Below are 22,387 nucleotides of genomic sequence, written 5' to 3'. Positions count from 1 at the left end.
TTGACACTGATGCTGAAAGACAGCTGAGAAGATGAAGCTAAGGACTCCTGAATTCCACATGGACCAGTCTCCAGTGAAGAGGGTGGATGGGAAGGGAAATAGTGTTATTTTCCTTATTTTCTCAGTCCTTTCCGTTCCTTTCTTTTTGTTGTGGGTATGTATTTGTGAGTGTGTGCTGGTACTGGCACTTGAACTGGGTGATTTTCTCTGTGTCTCCTTTTCTCTCTCTTCTTTCTCCCCATTTCCTCTCTCCCCTTTTCCAGGTAACTTCCCTCCAGACTATTCATCTCTTCCTCTTCTTCCTCTTTTCCTATTCTCTTTCTTCTTCTCTTCTTCTTCTCTTCCCTTCTCCCTTCCTCTGTCCTCATAAATCTGTCTTTTTCTTTCCTGCCTCTCTAGATCTTCTCTTTGAGTTTGAATGTTCATAACCGGTGCTGTACCACTTGAGTCACACCTCCAAGCCAGGATTTTTCTAGTTAATTGAAGATGAAGTCTGCCCAGGTTGGCTTTAACTGTGATCTTCGGGGTGTTAGCTTCTGGAAGAGTTAGGATTACAGGCATGATCAACCACCATCAGCAATGCTTTTGATCTTGTTAAACTGGTGTAGCACAGGATGGCTCCTCTGATGTGTAGTTATCTGAGGGACAGGTGTGTGAGGAACACCTTGAAAATGGTTGGGGGAAGGACAGGTGTGGTAGGCTGCTATGCCAAATGCACAGGTTGAGAAATAGGTGCAAAATTGAAGGGTTTGAACACTGAGTGATGTCATATCTGGGTAGAGATTCTGTGAGTTCCCAGAGTCCCCCAGCTAACACCCAGAATTTGGGCATTGTTCTTCCTCTCCCCTTCAGTTCCCATGAGAAGGCTCTAAGCCTCATGGAAGAATAGCAGAGCCCTGTTTTTGTTCTTAGGGTATCAGAGTGCTGGTGAGCAGAATTCTGAACATCCAGAGCTCATTTTTTTCTTTTTATTTATTTATTTTTAAAATTTTTATTGGGAAAATACTGTACAGAGGGTTTACAATTACATGGGCAAGATGAGTACATTTCTTATCAAGCATTGTAGCCTCCTCCTTTGTTTCCCCTACCCATCCCTTCCATCCTCCCCCCACCCTCATTCCCAATCCTCCCCCCCCCCCACCAAATTTGAATCACATAAATGTATGAATTAAAATACTTTTCCTTCCTCTCAGCTAGAGGTGGAGAAATCTGTGAAGGAGCAAGAAGCCTAAGAAAGCATGAAGATATTGGATGGACCCTGCCTGGGATGAGTGCATCTGTACATGAGCAGAAGTTGGGTAAGATTGGATGTGATCCTCCACCCGTGGGCTATTAGTGTTGATTCAGCCAGGGACATTAGATCTGCACACAGAGGCAGTTGCTGAGGCTGATGCTGCCTTTGGTGACAAGTGTGTAATGGAGGAGTTAGGCCTTTGCTATGTGTGCACTGGGATCAGGAGGCTGAGCCTGAAGAGAAGACTTGAGATTTGCAGCTAGAGCTGGGCTTGGGCCTCCTGGTGGATGAGGAGTCCAGGTCAGGGCTATTTGGGGTGCAGAATGAGATGGGATTCTGGTAAGAGAAGCACTGAGGGCCACAAGAGGACAAAGATGAGTACCTGGTAAATGACAGGATGCACACTAAACCTAAATGAGAAATGACAGGAGCTAGGTTATGAAAGGAGCTGAGGAATACTGAATTCCACATGGACCAGTGGTCAGTGAAGAGGGTAGGTGTAAGGAAGTACTTTTGATTTCCATGATTCCTCCATGCTTTTTTCCCCTTTTTCTTTTTGTGTGTATGCTTATGCTGGTACTTGGACGCTGGACCTCAGTGCTGTTTTCTTATTGTTTCCTTTTTTTCTCCTTCCTATCTTCCCTTTTCCCACATTCCCTCCTCTACCATCTTCTTCCCTTTTCTTTCTCCCCATAACTTCTACTATTCTATTTCCCCTATCCCACTTCTTGTTCCTTTCATGCACACTTCCATTCTCTCTCCTTCACTTCCTGCTCATGAATTTGACTCTGACTCTCTCTGGTTTTTCCTCCCTCTTTCACGCTTTCTCCTTTTCAGCTGGCATGGTCATGTCTTGTTTACTATCACTTGAGTTACACCTCCAGACTTGCAAACCTCCAAATAGTCTGCAAACCTCCAAAGGGGAAGGCTTTTCCTTTTGCTTCCTTCCTCCTCTGCTTGCCTCTCCAGTGGCCTATCCTCAGGCCTCAGAGCTCTTCACAGGGTGTCCCTGCTCTGCTCTGCTCTGCTCTGCTCTGCTCTGCTCTGGATGGAGCCTCTTGCTGTCTGTCTCTCCCCAGCCCCTACTCCTCAGAACAGACAGCCTATATATAGGCTGGGCCCCTCCCCCACTCCAACAGCTATAAAAGTTTCAACCTCCACTAATTGCCCTGCCCCCACGAAGCCCACTGTTCCATCCCTTCTTGACCCCCCCTACAGCTAGGCCCAGGGGAACAATGAGCTCAGCATGTGGGGGGGAGGAGGATGCCTTTGGCCATGCTGTTTATTACACTACCATTACATGATAGCTCCCGGCCTGCATTTTTCTAGTTAAGTGAAGATGAAGTGTTCCCAGACAGGCTGCTGGGATAGTTAGGATGACAGGCAGCTCCTCCAGCATCAGGCAGTGCATTTGACTTTGTTAGTCTGCTGTAGCATACCTTGTTTTCTGTGTTGTTATGAAAGGGATTTGTGTGCTTATGTGAGGCACAGCTGTGTGAGTGAGACCTAAGAAATGGTTGTGGGAGAAAGGGGATGGTGGGCTGGTAGACAAATTGACAGGGAGGGAGGGACATGTGCACTGTACAAGTGGATCAGCACTGAGTGTTAGCTTATCTTGGTAGAGACACAATGAGTCCCCAGAGTGGCCGCCAGCTGACACCCTTTCCCCAGAGCACCAGGCTTTGGGTATGGTGCTTTCCCTTGGCAGTTCCAAGGGAAAGACTATTGGCCTCATGGAAGAGTATACCCTAATTTTTATGCTGGGTGAACCACTGTGCTGGGGGAGATGATGTTCAATAGTCAATCATTCTGAACACCAAGAGTGCATTTTTGGAATCACAAAGTGTATACGTTAAAATATAACCCCTTTGTTTCAGCTAAACATGGTGAAATATATGAAGGAAAAGGAGACCTGAGAAGGCATGGAGATATAGTGGTACCTGTGGATGGACGGGGCCTGGATGGACTCTGCCTGTAGACACATCCTGCCTGGGCTAACTGTATTCCCACATGAACAGAAATTCAGGAAGATTAGATATGAGCCTTCACCACTGCGATATTTGTGTTGGTTTAGGCAGGACATTAGCTTTGCCCAGATAGGCTATGTGGAGACTGATGCTGCCTTTAGGTGACAAGCATATGAGGGGGAGGAATTGGGCAGACCTGGCCTTTGCTATGTGTACACTGGGAATAGCAGGCAGAGACTGTAGAGCAGACTGATGCGATTTTCAGCATGAGGAAGGCTGGGCTGTCATTGATCCAGCTCAGGGAAATTTGAGTAGCAGTGATTCCCTCAAAGAATGGATGGGATTCTAGTGAACGAAGCAATGAAGGCCACAAGAGGACAAAGATGGGTACATGGTGAATGATAGGGTAGACAGCAATAATAAAGGAGAAATGATGAGATCCAGGTTATGAAGAGAGCTGAAGAATCTTAAATTCCATGTGGACCAGTGTTCAGTGAAGAGGATCGGTGGAAGAGAAGTACTCTTTTTTTTTTATATATATATATTTTTTAATTGTATTTTATTTTATTTGAGAACATACTGTACAGGGGGGCGACAATTACATGGGCAGGATAATGCATACATTTCTTACCAAGCATTGCAGCCTCCTCCTTTGTTTACCCTTCACTTCCCTTCCCTGCCTCCCCCCTCCCCCCACCCAATTTTACCCCCCTCCCCCCACCCAATTATACCCCCCTCCCCCCCCCCACACCGACATTGTAAAGCTGGTTTTGACATGACATTTTGTACTTCTCATTGTTGCAACAGGTCCACCTGAATCCTTAAACGACTTGTTTGTCCCCATCTCCTCCACATGTAATACTGACATCAAATATAGTGAAAGCGGGGGTTACACTGTGGGGGAGGGACATACAAAGCAACAAAGAAATAATCTTATAAATGCGTTAGAAACACATGCATGAAAGAAACGAAAACATTAAAATACATATTTAAGGGTTCATGAAATCAAGAGTACTTCTCTTAATGTGATGTTAAGAGAAGTACTCTTGATTTCACTATTTTCCCTTTTTCTTTGTTTGTGTGTGTGTATGTGAGTACATGCTAGAGCTGGGGCTTGACGTCTGTGTAATTTTTCTTATTCTGTTTCTGTTTCTTTCACTTCACTCTCTCCCCTTTTTCCTCCTTTCCCCCCATCATCTCTCTTCCCTCCTCTTCTAACCTATACCATCTCCTCCTCTACTTCCCCTTCTTCTCATCTTCCTCTCCTCTCTCCTTTCCATTACCTCTCTTTCTCTCTTCCTGTTCATGAATCTCTCTAAGACTGTTTGTTCACAAAAGGCTAGAACTCCACTACTTAGAGCCACAGTTCCACTTGGTTTTCTGATGGTTAATTAGAGATGTCTCACTTTCCTGCCAGGGCTGGCTTTGAACCAGGTCCTCAGAGCTCATCCTCCTGAGTCGCTAAGATTTCAGATGTGGGCCACCAGAACCCAGCCAGAGGTGAACTTTTGGTTCAATCCTGACCTCCTGCACATGAACTGCAACACAGGAGTGCTTTTCCGTCACACTTCCATTCAACATTCCACATTCCTCTTTCTCTCATGCAACATTCTCCTCTTCTTTTTTGTACCTTTCTTCAAAGTCACCTAAATCTAATTATTAGGTCCTCTCTCAATTTTCCAAAGCACTAGCTAGCATTCCCATTCACTAGCATCCCCTTTCTTGTAGCTATTTGCTAGAATGTAAAAGCTTTGACCCTAAGTGGCTTTGGTATTTCTTGAGAAAATTTCTAGCAATTTGTAGTTATCCTAAACACTGTACTGAATGAATGAAAACATTATTCTATTGGTGATAGAAAGTTTGAGTTTTAAGCGCAATTTTTCTAGAATCTGATCACAGCCTAAACTGCCACTGGAAACATCCCTGAAAATTTCTTAGAGGTGGTATTTTCCTTTCCAGGCATTCCATCAGAAGTCTCACTTTATTCTGAATATACAAGTCTGCCAATGCCATGAAAAACTAGTTGGTTTCAACCTACTCAGTGAGAGGGGGCAGGGTGGGGGAACGAGTTTTATTACCACCCTCTTCCTCCTCGTCCTCGTCCTCCTCGTCCTCGTCCTCCTCGTCCTCCTCGTCCTCCTCGTCCTCCTTGTCCTCCTCGTCCTCCTCGTCCTCGTCCTCGTCCTCCTCCTCCTCCTCCTCCTCCTCCTCCTCCTCCTCCTCCTCCTCCTCCTCCTCCTCCTCCTCCTCCTTCTTCTTCTTCCTGGGGTTTGAACTCATGGCTTGAGCAATGTCACTGAGCTTCTTTTGCTTAAGGCTAGCACTCTACCTCTTGAGCCACAGTGCCACTTCCAGCTTTTACTGTTGATGTGGTACTGAAGAGTTGAATCCAGAGCTTTATGCAGGCTAGGCAAGCACTCTACCACTAAGCCACATTCCTAGCCCATCACTACTTCTATTCTACCATATCTATGCTGTTTTCCTGCACCAGGATTTTCTGTGTGTGTGTTAGTCAGTGTTGTGGTTTGAACTCAAAGTGTGAACTCTGTCCCTTCACTTATTTTTTTTTAACTTTTATTGTAAAGAGGCTATACAGAGGAGTTAGAGTTACATGAGTAAGGTAATGAGTTCATTTCTTTTTTTTTTTAATTTTTTAAATTACTTTTTGGTCCGCTCGTGGGGCCTGAACTCTGGGCCTCGATGCTGTCCCTCATCTCTTCAGCTCAAGGCTAGTGCTCTACCACTTGAGCCACAGTGCCACTTCCAGCTTTTTTCTTTCTGCTTATGTGGTGCTGAGGAGTCGAACCCAGGGCCTCGAGCATGCAGGGCAAGCGCTCTACCACTGAGCCACTTTCCCAGCCCATGAGGTCATTATTTGTGAAACATTTTAACACCTTTTTTTTCAAGTTTTTAATTTTTTAATTGAGATTAAGTGATTACATACATTTCATAAAATTCACAGTATTGTGGGATAGAGATACTTAAAGTCACAAACACTTTTTAACCTTCATGAGGCGCATTGTCATTATCATGGTCTATAAGGTTTATGGTCTCTACAAACTTGACTTAAATTTTATTGAGTAGCTTTGTATATGTGGTCATCAAAGAGATTATTTTGTAGTTCTCTTTTTTTGTTGGATCTTTGCCTAGTTTGGAGATGAGTGTGATACTGGCTGTTTATTGAGTGGTAAGGACTTTCCTGTCCAGGCTGTCTTTGAACTATGATCCTCAGATCTCAGTCTCCTGAGTAGCCCAGCTCAAATTATGGGGTTTTGTTTGTTTGTTTGTTTACTTGTCAGTTGTATACCCTAGACTCTGTCCCTGAACTCTTTTTCCTCAAGGCGAGGGCTCTCCACTTGAGCCATGGTACCACTTCTGGTTCTCTGGTAGTTTATTAAAGATAAGATTCTCATGGACATTCCTGCCTGTGCTGGCTTTGAACCATGATCCTCAGATCTCTGCTTTCTGAGTTGCTAGGATTCCCGGCGTGAACCACCAATGCCTGGCTCATGATATAGTTTTGATAGTGAAAAGATCCTGTCCAGAAGTCAAGATGGCCTTCACTGGTCCTGGCTCTGCCGTCTTCTTCAATCTTGAAAATTTTTCAAGATTTTCTTGACTGTTTTCAAAATTATATGCCACTTCTATTTTATCGATTGTTTTTCTTAGTCTTGTCTGAAGATTTATCATGAGTTGACTTGGGTCTTGCATGGTTGGAAGGCTGTCGTGAAGTGACACTGTGTGCCTCCCACTGCATCCCACCAGGTGGCTGGGGACATCAGTTTGTCCCAGCAGTGAAGTAGGTAATTTTTTTTTTTGGGGGGGGGGGGTCCAGGCCTGGGTGCTGTCCCTCAGCTCTTCAGCTTAAGGCTAGCACTCTACCACTTGAGCCACAGTGCCACTTCTGGCTTTTTCTTATGTGGTGCTGAGGAATCGAACCCAGGGCCTTGAGCATGCAAGGCAAGCGCTCTACCACTGAGCCACCTTCCCAGCCCCTGAAGTCGGTAATTTTGATCACTTGAAGATAGCCAAATTTGCCTGTTTTTCTACTGTAAAAATTCTCCTTTCCCTTTGTGACTGAGTGATGTGTGGGAAAACACATAAGGCTGTGGAAATATACCATTACTCACACCACTGACAGTTTACTTATGTATTTACATATTTATTCATATCTGAACTGGCTAAGGGATTCCTGTTGAATGCATTGGGTTGTAATTCCACTCCTGTCATGGTTTTGATGTGCAAATGGTTCCAGACTTGGCCAGTGGGAGCTCCTTCTAAAAGACTTTTATTAGTGCTTTAATTTAATTTAATTTAATTTTTTTTGCCAATCCTGGGGCTTGAACTCAGGGCCTGGGGGCACTATCCTTGAGCTTCTTTTGCTTAAGGCTAGCCCTTTACCTCTTGAGCCACAGTGCCACTTCCAGCTTTTCCTCTTTATGTGGCATTGAAGAACCCAGGGCTTCATGGATGCTAGGCAAGCACTCTACCCCTAAGCCCTCATAAGTTCTTTTGTTCTTCACTAATACTCAAGATTGATGTTTATTTAGTACCTTCCATGCTCTGGCCTTTGAATAAACTATTATCCCAGGAGCTGTGGCTGGTTGGCATTTAGAAACCAACATCTTTTCTTTTGAGATATTATTGTTCCTAGGCCCTTTTGGAGAAGACAACTGGAAAATATATAAAATTAATATACAAAATACATGTATGCATGTATGTGGATGTGCATTGATATATACAACTACATACATGTATATTTACACATACACACATTTAAATTTATATTAATTTCTTTTAGTAGTACAGAAATGTAAACTCAGAGCCTCTTGCTTGCTTCGCTTGTTTCCTAGTAATTGAGCCACCCTTTAAGCCCTGCTTTTTGCTGGTTGGTTTGGAGGGGAAGTCTAATAAACTTTCCTGCCTGGACTAGTCTCAAACTTCAGTGTTCAAGCTCTTAACTCCTGAGTTTCTCAACTTCTTATTGGTACACCAATCTATGTATATATATCCATCTATATATACTCAAAATCATGAGTTCACACTGACACCTCCAATTGCAATCTCACCCCAAATATTCTTCCAGGATTTTTTTTCTTTTCCATATTTGTAACTACCAAGAAACCCATTACCCTTGATAGGATGACTTACTGAGTCATTTATTCTGTTTGTAAACAATCTCCTGTGATTGCCTGTGATGTTGTAAAATAATGTATTTGGCATTTTTCCATGGTTCCTGACATAGAAATCCAAAAACACTCATGCTTTCCGGAGTAACAGGGGTGGTAGTACGATCTTTTGTTCTACTACTTGGTCATTGACCCTGGGTGCTCAATCGGAGCTCCTAAGACCTTAGTAATTTCCTGAGTTGTAGTAGCATCTGACCCAGAGCTATGAATCCTTTGGAATTTCCTGTCACAAAAGCATGTTCTAAGAGGTGCAACCCTTGATGTACACCTGGATAGGCTCAGGATGGGAGATGATCTTTTTATGATGGACTGGTAGTGCAAACCTTTAATCCCAGCATTTAGAAGGATAATGCAGAAGGGTCTTGAGTTCAAGGCAGGCTTGCTCTACAGTAAAACCATCTTTAAAAAAATCAGATTTAATAGGTACACTATTTGGGGATTAGCTCCAAATTTGTTTTTTGGTTTCATGAAATTTTGTTATGACTGTTAAATTTATACTTGCCAAGAGATTCAAACTTGCCTGATCAGCCCATTCTCTCTCTATTGCTCTGTCTCTATCTGTCTGTCTCTCTGTCTGTGTCTTTCTGTCTCTCTGTCCCCCTGTCTCTGTGTCTGTCTGTCTGTCTCTCTCTCCCTGTCTCTGGTCGATGTCCTCATGGTTACCACATGGTTTCCAAGGTAGCAGTAGCAGCATCCTCCCATGTGCCCAGTGTCCTTGGCAATGGTCCGCTAGGCCTCATGGAAGAGTAGTAGTAGAGTCCACCAAGCTCTCACAGAGACTTGATTCTTGTGACTATTTATCAGTCCCTTACACACTAGTTCATTCATTTCAGGAGGCATGACTAGTGCTGTGAGCCCAGCATACCTGGCATAGTCTCCGTGTAACACACTCAGGCCAAGTGCCTGGTGCTACAGGATTCTGCAGCCGAGTTTCTGGTCAAAGTAAATCTGACACTGAGCTGGCCTTCCCAGGCTGAAAGACAAGTGGAAAAGTAGCCTGAAGGTATCTTTACCTTCAGAGGTGGTAGGGGTTGCAGCTTGATCACATGGTGACTTCATCCGACAACCTTTTACCTTTGTCTTTTAAGGTGTTTTTGTTCCAAATGCTACAGCAGGTAATCACCTTACCTTCCATGTATGTTTCTTGTCTGTTTATATACTTATTTGTTTTTTTTTTTTACATTTGAGCTGAAGCCCATAGATCTGAGGGTCAGGAGGCATCCTGGACTCTGCTTCTCCTACTGTGGGCTCTAGATGACTGGGTCGAACTTTTCTTGAGCACACTCGTTATACTGGTTAGGTTGGAGCATAAGTGCAAGTCTTCATTGGGAAAGAAGAGGGACCTGTCTCCATGTACCATGTCAGTGGTTTTCTGCCCCACTTTCCTCCATTTCAATGCAGTTTCTTCTGTGTTTGTTTTCGCTATAATCCTCCACTCATCAGTATCCCAACATCCATCATCCAGGAGGACCTGATTTCACACTTATTGGCTCACAGTGGTAAAAGATAAAACATATATTTGAAAGACCCTAATGCATACACCCTGAAGTCATTATTGCAACTTCCTCTGTTAGCCCAATTTTTCTCCTCAAGTAAACAGAGTGTTGTGAGTGCTGAGTTTTACATATGAGACCACTGTGAACATGTACAGCCTATTTTTGGAATCACAAAGTATATTAATTAAAATATTTCCTCTTCCTTTCAGTGAGAGCTGGAGAAACCTCTGAATGAGCAGGAGACCTAAGAGAATATGGAGGTATAGTGGTGCCTGTGGATGGTACAGGCCTCTGTGGACTTGGTCTGAGGATGGACTCTGCCTGGGATGACTACTTCTGGACATGAGTGGCGATTCAGTAAGATAGGATGTGACCCTCCACCACTGGGTTATTTGTGTTGGTTCATCCAGGGCCATTAGATTTTCACACAGAGGAAGTGCTGAGGGCTGATGCTGTCTTGGGTGACAAGTGTGTGATGGGAAGGACTTGGGCACAGCTGGATTTTGCTCTGTGGACACTGGGGTCAGGATGCTGAGCCTGCAGAGCTGACTGATGATATTTGTAGCAAGAGGAGGGCTGGGTCTCCTGGTGGACAAGTGCATTTCAGGATTATTTGGGGAGCTCCTCAAAGAATGTGGTGGGATTCTGATGATAGAAGCAGTGAGGCCTAAAGAGGGTAAAGGATAGGCACCTGGTGAATGACAGGGTTAACATTGATGCTGGAGGAGAACTGAGAGGCGGAAGGTCATGAAGGGAGCTGAGGAATCCTGAACTACTCATGGTCCAGTGTTCAGTGAAGAGGGTACGTGGGGAGGGAAGTAATGTTAAATTCCATGATGTTTCCATGCCTTATATTTTTTTCCTTTTGTTTCTTGGTTGTGTGTATGTGTTTGTGAGTGTGTGCTGGTACCAAGGCTTTATCTCAGTGCTTTTTTCCTTAATTCTCTTTCTGTTTCCTTTTCCCTCAATTTTCTCTTTCATCTTTCCCCACCTTTTCCCCTCTCTACCATCTCTCATTCCTCCTCTTCCTCTACCTCATACTGTCTCTTAGTCTACTTTTCCTTCCCCTCATCTTCCTCTTTTCTTACCTCACTTTTTCTTCCTGTTCTTAAATCTGTCTCTAACTCTGTCCATTTCTCTGTCTCAGTCTTTCTTTTTCTTTCTTTCAATTTGCATGTTCATGCCTGGTGATCTTCACTTGAGTCACACCTCCATGTCTGTATTTTTCTAGTTAATTGAAGATGGAGTCTTCTCAGACTGGCTGTAACTGCAATCCAGGTATCAGCTTCTAGGATAGTTAGGATTACAGAGCCTCCAGCATCAAGCAATGCACTTGACTTTGCTCATCTCTTGTGGCACAGGTTGGTGTCTCTGTTGTTATGAAAGGGATTTGTGTACTTATCTGTCACTGACACACAGCTTTGTCAGTGACACATTAAAAATGGGTGTGGAAGTTAGGTGGTGTTAGTCTGCTGTGCAGAATGGACAGGGAGAGGACATGTATAGTGTAAGTGTATCAACTATCAACACCCTTAGAATATCAGAACATGTGCACACTCAAGGACATGTGCACCCCCATTTCCTAGTGAAACAGCATGATTGAATAGCAGCTTCCTTCTATCTTTAGCAAGATGTCTCAGAAGCACACAAGCAGATGGCTGCTCAGGAATTCCTCTGGAAATCAGCCTCCTTCAAACCCAACCTGATGTGCACGTCGAGAGGGAATTAGGAAGGAAAATGTGCTCTTTTCTTCCTTCAAGTTCAGCTCTCAATGCAGAGCTAGATGTGTCAGAAATGATCTCCTCTTAGTGATGTAGAGACTTCCAGGAGACAAGGCCTTGCTGCCCCAATAAGTGCAGCTGAGGCTCAGAGTGAGGGAGTGGACTTCAATTCACATCTGTGGGTTTGGCTTATGAGGCTAGTGTCTTGTATTCCTAGTGCAGTAGAGAGTGTGCCTCATTGCCGCTGTGATTTCAGTGTTGGGTTGCATTGTGGAGATTGGGGAGAGGGGCAGTATGCCAAGCAGGAGGCAAGTCATTTTATGATTCCATGCCAGCCTTGTCTTAAGGGGCAAGATGAGTTTTCTGTCCAAAACTAAGGTCTACCTTTGACTTTTCAATGGATGGTCTGATGCACAGGCATGCTAGAACACCTTTATGGAACAGCTGCAGTTCATTTGGCTCAGCAGGTGAAGGAGACAGGACCAAAAGTTGGCCCAGAGAATGAGGCTACCACCGCTTAGCCAGAATATCACACAGACCATTATGAAGGCTTCTAGCCAGCAGGACTGGATCAGGGCTGGAGGAAAGACTTGGAAGAACTGAAGAGGGAGGAGCCAATGTGGGATGGAAAGGCTTCCCAGAGGAGGAGCAGGGGAGCTGGTGTGTGCATTCCATCTCCATGTGTGAGATTGAGGCACAAAAGGCTTCAGGCAAAGGATATGGAAACACAGGTGAGGAGACCATGAGGCAAGGGTGAGAAGGGCTGTGGAGGAGAATCTTGAGAAAGTAGTGGGAAAGAGCTTTGACCATGTGCAGCAAGATACTTGTCAAATAAGTGTGTGAGGGAATCAGTAGGCCTTCATTCAATGGATATTTACTGAGTGACCACAGGGTGAGAGACATCATGCTGAAGACTTACACAATGCTGGGAATAGCACAAAAGTATCTCTCCTTGTGAGTTTTAACTCAAGCATGGAGAATGACATTACCCAGATTTACAAAAGTAATAAACAGAATACATCAGAAGGAAGATGTAAGGAAGAAAGAGTGAGTAGGATGAGTAGTGGGAATACTGTGTGTTTGTATGCTTGTGTGTGTGTGCATGCATGTGCATAAGGTTGTATTTTTGAGCAGGGTATCATAAAGTAGACCTTTTTGGTGGGGGGGTGGGGATGGGACAGGATGTGGGAGTGAGCAGCTGGGTGTCTGGGGAAGAGCATTCTAGGCAGTAGAAATAGCAGCTACTTGAGAGAATGAGTTAGGAATGTCATTTGTGTCCAGGATTTGGAGATTAGCCAAAGTAAAAAAATGAAAGAATGAAAAGAAAGGAATGAAGAAAAGAAGGGAGAAAGGAAGCCTGGCATAGGTGGCTCCAACCTTTAATCCTAACTAGTCAGGAAGCTAAGTCCTGAACATCGTGGTTCTCAGCCAACTCAGGCAGGAAAGTTCATGAGACTCTTATCTCCAACAAGTTACTTAGAAAAAGCCAGAAATTGCCCTGTGGCTCAAATGGTATAGAGCATTAGTCTTGAGCACAAAGAGTCTCAGGGACAGTGCCCTGGTCCTGAATTCAAGCTCCAGGACTGGCAAAGAAAAAAGAAAGGGAAAAGAGAAGAGAGAAAGTAAAAAAGATTGGTGAAAAAAAAGTTTTAGAATCAAAGGAACTTTTCAGTCTGATCCAATCTGATCATACATTACTGTAGTTTTAAAGAGAAGTAGTGTTTGCCCAGAGTTTTGTAGTCAGTGACGATCAGCATTCAGGATTATAGAGTACACTTTTAACTTTTAATCCACTATTTTCTCTGAGAATATTTCTCAGTTTAATGCTTCCATTGGTCCCAAAATAGATGACATTATATATTGCTCTGCTTATGCATTATAGTTTTGTGCTCAGCTTTATTTATGTATTTTTTGTCGATCATGATCTCTGGGCCTGAGCGCTGTCCCTCAGCTCTTCAGCTCAAGGCTCTACCACTTGAGCTAAGGGCACCACTTCTGGTTTTCTGGTGATTTGTTGGAGATAAGAGTTTCACGGACTTTCCTACCCAGGCTGGCTTTGAATCACAATCCTCAGATCACAGCCTCCTAAGTACTAGGATTACAGGCGTGAGCCACCGGCGCCCGGCCTCAGTTTTATCTTTGAAGTGAACATTTAAATAGAAAAAAAATCCTTTTCAAGTTGTTCTACCTTACTAAAGAATAAGTTTACCTTATTAAAGGATAAATTTAGTTAATGGAAGCCAATTTGGAAATAAGGAAGAACCGGTTGTTGAACAGGATAATGAAGAAACTTAGCTCCCAATTTGACCTCTAGGTTTTGGATACTTTTTATTGTATGGCAAAATTTTGATCTTGACTATTTTATTACTGTCTCCTTTGTAACCCCATTTGAAACTTGAAAATGATCTTTTGTAATACCAATCTCTTTCTATGAGAATATCTAGAACATAAAAGTTGGTCATTTTTCAAATTATTTTTTTAAGCTGGTCATTTTAAAAGAACCATAGTTGGAAAGCCTCCTTGCTTCATGAAATACCTCAATTCTGAAGATTACATTTTGAAAAGGTTTGGAATATTTAGATGGGTGCAAGTGGCTTATGTTTGTAATTCCAGCTACTATAATTGTGGCTACAAAGCCAGAAGTGGAGATATGGCTCAAATGGTAGAGCATTAGCCTTGAACAAAAAGGTTCGCAAGAATGGGGGTGGCTCTGAGTTCAAGTCCTAGAACTGGCAAACCAAAAAGTTCGTAAATTAAACTACTGGCAGTTTAAAAAGCCTTACATATTGTGAAGTGGCCAGTTTATTAGATTTATCAGATCTAACAATACATTGTCTTTCTGTGTCCTGGGAGTCTCCAAGAATTGTATTAATAACTATTATGGAGTTAACAGAGCCTTTTGGAACCAGAAAAGCCTAGAGACAAGCTCTTCTTTTGGATACAGATTCCATGTTCTAATTAGAGCCAATGGGCTAGGATTTCTGTTCTCTTGGACAATGTTTAGGGTACTTCCAAGACAGATAGCTAAGCCTCACTCTACTTTATTCAGTGGCATTTATGCAATGTATTTCCTCATTACTAAATTTATGGAATGCATATATTATAATCTAATGTTTGTGTATACTCTCATCTTTATAAATTACAACTGATATTTGTAGGTTGGACACTCGTGGCTCACACATGTAATTCTAGCTACTCAGGAGGCTGAGAGCTAAGGATAGGTGTTCAAAGCCAGCCCATTCAGGAAAGTTCAGAAGACTCTTATTGCCAATAAGCTACTCAGAAAAAGCTGGAAGTTGCACTGTGGCTCAAGTGGTAGAGTGCTAGGCTTGAGCACAAAGAGGCTCAGGGACAGCACCAAGCCCAGAGTTTAAGCCCAGGGTTGGGGGAAAAAAAGCTAAAGGATAGTGTGTAGGCCATAAGTTCAAGCCCTGGTTACACACACACACACACACACACACACACACACACACACACACACACACACTCACACACACAAACACACACGAGGTTCCAGGTAGAGAAGGCTGTTTAAACTACACACACACACACACACACACACACACACACACACACACACACACACAGAGGTCCCAGGTAGAGAAGGCTGTTTAAACTACACACACACACACACACAAGGTCCCAGGTAGAGAAGGCTGTTTAAACTAAGATTGACCACAGTATATGAAGAGCCATAAATGGAATACTTTGTTATTGCATATTTGTTTTTGTTTTCAAATAATTATTTAATTAGAAATATTCAGGCCAAGTGGGTAGCATGGAGAGCTGATACAGATATTTGGATATTACAAGATCCAATGCAGGTCTAAATTCGACCTGGATTTTTTAGACCGATTAACTGTCTACATTAATTTAATTTATTAAATAGTGTCGTGTTCTGCTTTGAAGTGTATAAGCACAACTACAAGAGTGTTTCTGCTGTATTCTGAGTAGATATTTTCACAAAGTGTAGTTTTTAATTTCTTTAACATTTGACAGTGTTTGTGGCAACCACTTTTCCAATAATAACTACAGTGAACACGTCTTTACTACTTTCCAGGCTGGAAACCACACAAACGAAAAGGTTATACTTTCAAAAAAAATAATACATTTTGACCTGATGTAAAGTTTTCCCTAGTCCTGTCTTATTCTACATACACCAAGCAATTATTCTCTAGCTCCCATCATCTAGGAATCCCACATTCAATGCAATACTGATCATATGATTGCTCAGGAACAATTAGATTAAAGGGATAGGGAAGGGCATGGAATGGTGTTGTTTTCTACTCTCCATTTCCTGGAGGTTGGTGGGTAAAGGCTAAAGATTTCAATCCCCCAATGTTTTTTTAATCACTTAGCTATCTAGGGTTTCTACTCTAAGCAATTGCACTAGCATAAATTCAGGTGTTGTTGAAATAAATTCATTATAAATAAAAAGACATTCATATCACTCAGGAAATTCTGAGATTTTTAGGAACTCTGTTCCAGGAATCAAGGACAAAGATCAAACATATTTCTTCTCATACTAATACATATCGCTCTGAGCACTAATTTTACCTATGACTCCATAAAAAGCATACTGTTGCTATACACATTTGATATCAGAAGCAGTAAGTGATTTGCGCATAACCATAAAATTCATAGGTAGTAAGATTTTTAATTTAATTAATCTACCTTTGAAAAAAAGTGTAAAAATCGCTCTCTCTCTCTCTCTCACTCTTTCTCTCAAATCTTCCCCCCTCCATGAGTGGCATGGCCCCTCCTGTTCCTTCACAAGGTATTCTTTTCCTCATCCTCTAGCCCACAGAGCAAACAGGAATGTTGCTCTGGCTGACATGTCCAGCAGTGGTATAACATATTCATTCAAAATCACTTCCAGCAGACATTTCTGTTTTCTACAAACAAATGAGTGAGTATTTGCAAGTTTGATTTTTGTCCCTCTACTTTGTCACAGAATGACAACTTCTTCATATCTGGTATGTCTAGATGGACTAAATGTGGTCTTTGAAAAGGTTTGGAGAACTTGAGAGAAGGCTTTTCATATCAAATCCACAGTGAATCTTCAGGGGATTCTGGTGGGCATATGTGGCTGTCACTCTAGTATTCCTTGGATGGCACCAGCACTACTGTCTTGGCCATGAAATATTGCACAGGCTGTCATCCAGGACTTCTAGTTTCACCCCAGTTGTCTAGGGCCAGCAGTTCTCACTGCACCTCAGTCTTTCTCTCTTTTTCTCTACCTTCCTTCCTTCCTTCCTTCCTTCCTTCCTTCCTTCCTTCCTTCCTTCCTTCCTTCCTTCCTTCCTTCCTTTCTTCCATCCCTCCTTCTCTTCCTCTCTTCCTCCCTTCTACCCCCTCCTCCTCTTCCCCCTCCTCCTCCTTTTTTTTTTTTTTGGTGCCAATCCTGGGTGCTCTCTCTGGGCTTCATTTTGCCCAAGGTTAGCACTCTACCACTTGAGCTACAGTTCCACTTCTGACTTTTTCCACATAGTTCATTAAAGTTAAGAATCTTAAGGACTCTCTTGCCCTGACTAGCGTGCAATTGTGATCCTCAAATCTTAGTCTCCCGAATAGCTAGGATCAAAGCCTGATTCACTAGTCCCAGCTCCATCCAGAGTTTAGTGTTGCACCCAGTGTAAGAAAAAGTCTTTTCTATACAAGTACAGTAGTTTGTTTCCTTTGTTAATCTTAGGAGAATTTTTTTGTTTTTGAAGGGTTTTGATTTTGCCTAGGTGGCTTGGGTCTTGTTAATCATATTTTAGTTTTCCTGAGCACTTTAAGACATCCTGTTTAAAGCTCCTTGAAGTGTAATTACATCCTGCTAATTAGGCCACATACTTTTGCAGATTGTGAACCTGAACTCAGCCAATGTGAGCAGAGGGGCAGGGCTTGCTTGGTTAGCTCTGTGTGCTTGCTTGCCAGATGCCTGTCTATGACTTACCCTTTTGCAGAAGTAAACTTTGCTTTGCAGATTTCCTTTCTTTCCTATGCGACACTCTGACATCCAGAGCTATTTCTAACACTATTTTTCTGGGACTTCGAGTTGTTCTGCTGTCATCAAGGGCTTCTCATTGAACTCCAGTTATCTGGAGCTTCGTGGTATATTCCCTACCTCTTGCATCAGACAGGCATCATCCATCAACGGGGATCTCATGGTTGCACCTGCCAACATCGGGCTTGTTGTTGCAACTGCCATCCTCTAGGGCTTCTCACTGCACCCTAGTCATCCGGGTCTTTGTGATGCATCCACCATCATCCGGGGCTTCTCCTTGTACCCACCACCATCAGGGCCTTCTTATGATGCCCGGGTTTTGTGGTGTATCTGCCATCATCAGGGATTTCTTTTCTGCCACCATCAGGGCCTCACGTGGCACCTGACATCATCTGGGACTTGGCTGACCTTCCAGGACTGTTAAGACCTTCATCTGCCCTTGTTATGGGCTGAAATCTTCTTCTCTGGGACAAGGAGAACACCCCAGGCAATGCATCAGCGAGCTCCCAACCCAAGAATGCCGGTGAGTTTTCTAGGTCATCCGCCTTCTCTGTCCTCCATCTCCGGAAGGCCTCTGCTGTTCTTCTCACCTTGCCAGCCCTCGGCAGCCCATGGACGCCATGTTGTCAGCAGTCTGGTGGGGCCCTCCCCTGGGCTAGGCAAGGAATAGAGGGCTCCAGGATAGAGGTTGAGGTCTGTCCCTGTGTCTCCAGTCACCCTACAAAGGCCTGTCCATGGGTTATCCTGTGGAGGGCCTGACCAAGGATCCCTGGGGAGCTCTGCTGAATGCTTGTCCTTAGTCACTCTGCTGTGGCCTTTCCCAGGGTCCATAGCTCACATCCCAGGATCGCTGGTTCACGGCTGCAGGCCTTTGTTCCTGTTCCTGTATTTATCCTGCATTCCCAGGCTTATCCAGAGGCCAGAGAAACCTGCTGCCAAGGGCCCCTTGGGAGCAGGTCTGGCACAGTCCCTCTGTCCTGATCCATCTCACCCTGCTCTTCCTTGGTACATAAAGAAGCTATTGACTTTTTGAGTGCTGGTGTTATATCCTGCTATGGTTGCCAAAAATAGTTATAAGATGTGGGGGAATATTGGTGGAATATTTATGGCCTTTTAAATATAGGCTATTACTTGCTAATAGAGATAATTTGAGTTCTTCATTTCCTATTTGAGTTATTTTTTTTAATTTCTCTTGTTTTATTGCTTCATCTAGGAATTCCAACACTGTATTGAATAAGAGTACTTAGAGAAGTTGCCTTTTCTCATCTGATTTTTAGGGGAAATGATTTGTTTTCCTCATTTAGTATGATCTTGGCTTCAGCTTTGTTGTATTTAGCTTTTGTTAAGGTAATTTCTTTTTGTGTTATTTCAGATGTGCTTTACACAGAATAAGCCTCAATTGCTTTCTATTCCCTGGCTTTCTCAATCTCCTAGTGATGAACAGCTTTCATTGAAGTTCTTTATGTCGTTATTATAAACAGTTGTACTTTTTCCATCTTTTCATTTTCTTATGAAAAATTATACTAAGCAAAGTAACAAACTAACCCAAAGTTAACAGGTTGCATGTGGTAATTAGAATGTGCCTATAAATCTACAAGTAATCCCAATGCATAGTAAAAGACTGGTAATTGCACTTGGACATTCACAAAGGAGGATATTATTAGGAGAGGATTGCAAAAGCTCAATGGCTATGTGTGATTATATAAAATGATACTTATAGAAATGAACTCCAAGAAATGGAAGCAAGAGATTTTTATTGTACTGTTTGGTGTTCTATTTTTTCTTTTTGTCCTTTTTTTCCCCTGTTGGTTTATTCCCTTCTGCTGCTGTTTTTGATTTCTGTACCCTTTTTCTTATGTAAAGTTTACCTGACTTGGTGAGGGGAAGGGGAAAGACAGAAATGATGGGACATAAGATGAACCAATTCAGCAGTGAAACCCAGTAGATGCTATATTGGAATGAACTATACAACTTGGAGAGGGGGAATAAACATAACCAAAAATTATTCGCCATCATTTTTTTCTTTTACCTCCCTTTCCCCTTATCCTTCTACATAATTAGAATCATGTTATAAGTGTATGTATATATATATATATATATATATATACATACATATATATATATGGGAATATAGACATATGTATATAGACAAAAACACACAATGCTGTCTTTTTTCGCTTGACTTGCCTGGCTCAAAATGATGTTTTCCAATTCCATTCATTTTCCCTTCCAAAGGGCATTTCATATTTTTATGGATGTATAATATTTGATGGTATATGTACAATATCTGTTGTATTAATTCAGAGGATTTAGTCATTTGGCTATTGCAAATAGGACTATAATAAACAGTATCTGGCATGCAGATGGTTTTCTTGATTCACACTAATTTGGATATATGCCTAGTAGTGGGTTGGCAGAGTTAGGAGATAGTTCTAGTTTTACTTTCTTGAGGAAGCTTCATAATAATTTTGGTTACACTAGTTTACATTCCCACCATCAATGTTTGAGGGTCTTTTCCCCCTGAATACTTACCAGCATTTGTTGTTTGCTTTTTTGATGATTGTCATTGTGACTGTGGTGAGATGGAACCTTTGAGGTTTCCTTAGGACTTTTAACTCATGTTTCCTTTATAGCTAAGGATGTTAAAATACTTTTTAGATTTCTTAATCTGGAAACTGTTCAGTTTTCTTACCCATTAATTCGTTGAATTATTTATTCATTTTCTGTTTATTTTTTTCAGAGCTTTGTATATTCTGGACATTTACTCATTTACCTGAATAGCTAGTGAATATTTTCTCTCATTAAGTGGACTGTTTGTTTTCAGTGGATTGTTGCTTCTACTGTACTTAAACTTTTTAATTTGGTGCAGTCCCACTTGTTACTGTTCTTGTTTTCTGGGTAAGTGGAATCTTACTCAGAAAATAATTAGATGTGCCGCTTATCTTCTGGGGAAATCTCTAGACTTTCCTGTAGTAGATTGAGAGTTTTAGATCATATTTTTGAGATTTTCAGACTATGTGGAATTAATTTTTGGAGAAAGTGAGAGATGTCAACTTTCAGTGTCCTTCAAGTGGATAACCAGTTTTCTTAGCACTATTTGTTGAGGATGCGATTGCTTTCTACTGCACGTTTTTCGTTTCCTTGTTGAAAATTAGGTGATTGTAGCTGTGTGGTTTTGTTCCTGGTCTTCTTATTAAGGTTTATTAGTATTTGGGTATATTTTTGTGCCAGTACCAATCTGGTTGTATACTGTGTTTCTGTAGCATAATTTGAAGTGTGTTTTCCGGATACCTGTAACATTCTTCTTAAAAATTTAGGCTTACTTTTGCTATTTTTTAAAAAATGTTTTCATTTTTTTAAACATTTATGATTTTGCAAGATAACAGTAAAATATTGCTTTCAGTATTTTACTAATTGGCACCATATGCCTTTTAAAGCTAACTGGAACATTGTTTCACTGTAAATGAGTGTAAAATAAAGATGATTATTTCTAATATCCAATCATGTGATCAGTTATGAATTAAATCACTATTTTTGGCTCTATGTAAGATGTGTAGGGCCGTGCAGGTGCTGTGGGCGGGAGTGCAGGGAAGGCGAAGAAGGGGCCAAGCAGGCCAAGGGATGGGCTCCCACTCCCAAGGCCACCAGCACTGTGCCTGCTGGGTTTGGCTGCCTCCTGCTGCAGTGCTCAATACCCAGGCTCAATTGCTCGCCCACTCCCTGGCTCTTAGGCTCCCTCAACCTGGACCTGGCTGCCTGTTGCAGAGCTGCAAGGCGGCCGGTGCCCTGGCTGGAGCTGCTACCTGCAAGAGAAGGCAGCAGAGGCCGGCTTGGCAGGCAGCTTGCTCTCCCACTAGCCCTCAGTTCTGCACTCTGTGCTCAGCTTTCACCCTGCTGTTCTCTCTTCTGGCCTGGCATAGCCACTACAGCCCATGGCTGCCTCCCTCCTCTTCCCTTCCCTGCCTCTCTTCCCCCTCCTCTCTTCCCTCTATCCTGCTCCACCCCCTGTCCCTCCCCTGCTTCCTGTCCTCATTTCATCCCCTTCCCCCTCTTCTCCTTAAAGGCTAATGAAGTCTTCTTATTCATAATAATGTCAGTTTCTGTCACCTATCTATCTTATGGCTGTCTGTCAATTTTCTTTGTGCCCGACTTCACTGGATTTGGACCCTTTGTTTTGGGAAGTCCCGTGCAAAACCTGCCTTCTATGGACAGAGCTGAAAGTTCCAGATGTTCTTCATCTTGCTTTATAGTCCTACCCAAAGTCCGGTGTGCATGGTTTACAGTGCTGGGGTGCCCACCTATTGCTCTATGACCTCATTTCTATTTTGGCCTTAGAAGCTGCCTAGCTTCCTTTATAATGGGTATTTTGCTAGCAATTATCTTCATATTTATACTTCACAGTCAGTATCCTGTTATTTTGGAAGCTACCAAATAATCCTTCAAAATGTTCCTTTCTTTTTTAAACTGTCTGGGATCATCCCCCTCCGCCCCCCCCCCCACACACACACACTAAGAAACTACAAAGGCTAGGAAACTTCTCAGCTCATTTCTTTAGGAAATGGAATATCTAATTTCTCTCAGGACAGTGAGTATTTCCAAGGAGCCTAGGATTTTAGTCAAGAAAGAATTTTTTGGGGGGTGGTCCGGTCTTGGGGCCTGAACTCTGGGCCTGGGCGCTGTCCTTCACCTCTTCAGCTCAATGCTAGTGCTCTACCACTTGAGTCACAGCGCCACTTCCGGCTTTTTTTCTTTTTGCCTATGTGGTGCTGAGGAATCGAACCCAGGACC

Source organism: Dipodomys merriami, unplaced genomic scaffold, assembly GCF_024711535.1.
Source record: "Dipodomys merriami isolate MVZ:Mamm:240054 unplaced genomic scaffold, mDipMer1.0.p SCAF_470, whole genome shotgun sequence".
Classification (NCBI taxonomy): Eukaryota; Metazoa; Chordata; class Mammalia; order Rodentia; family Heteromyidae; genus Dipodomys; species Dipodomys merriami.
This window is presented reverse-complemented; position numbering follows the sequence as displayed.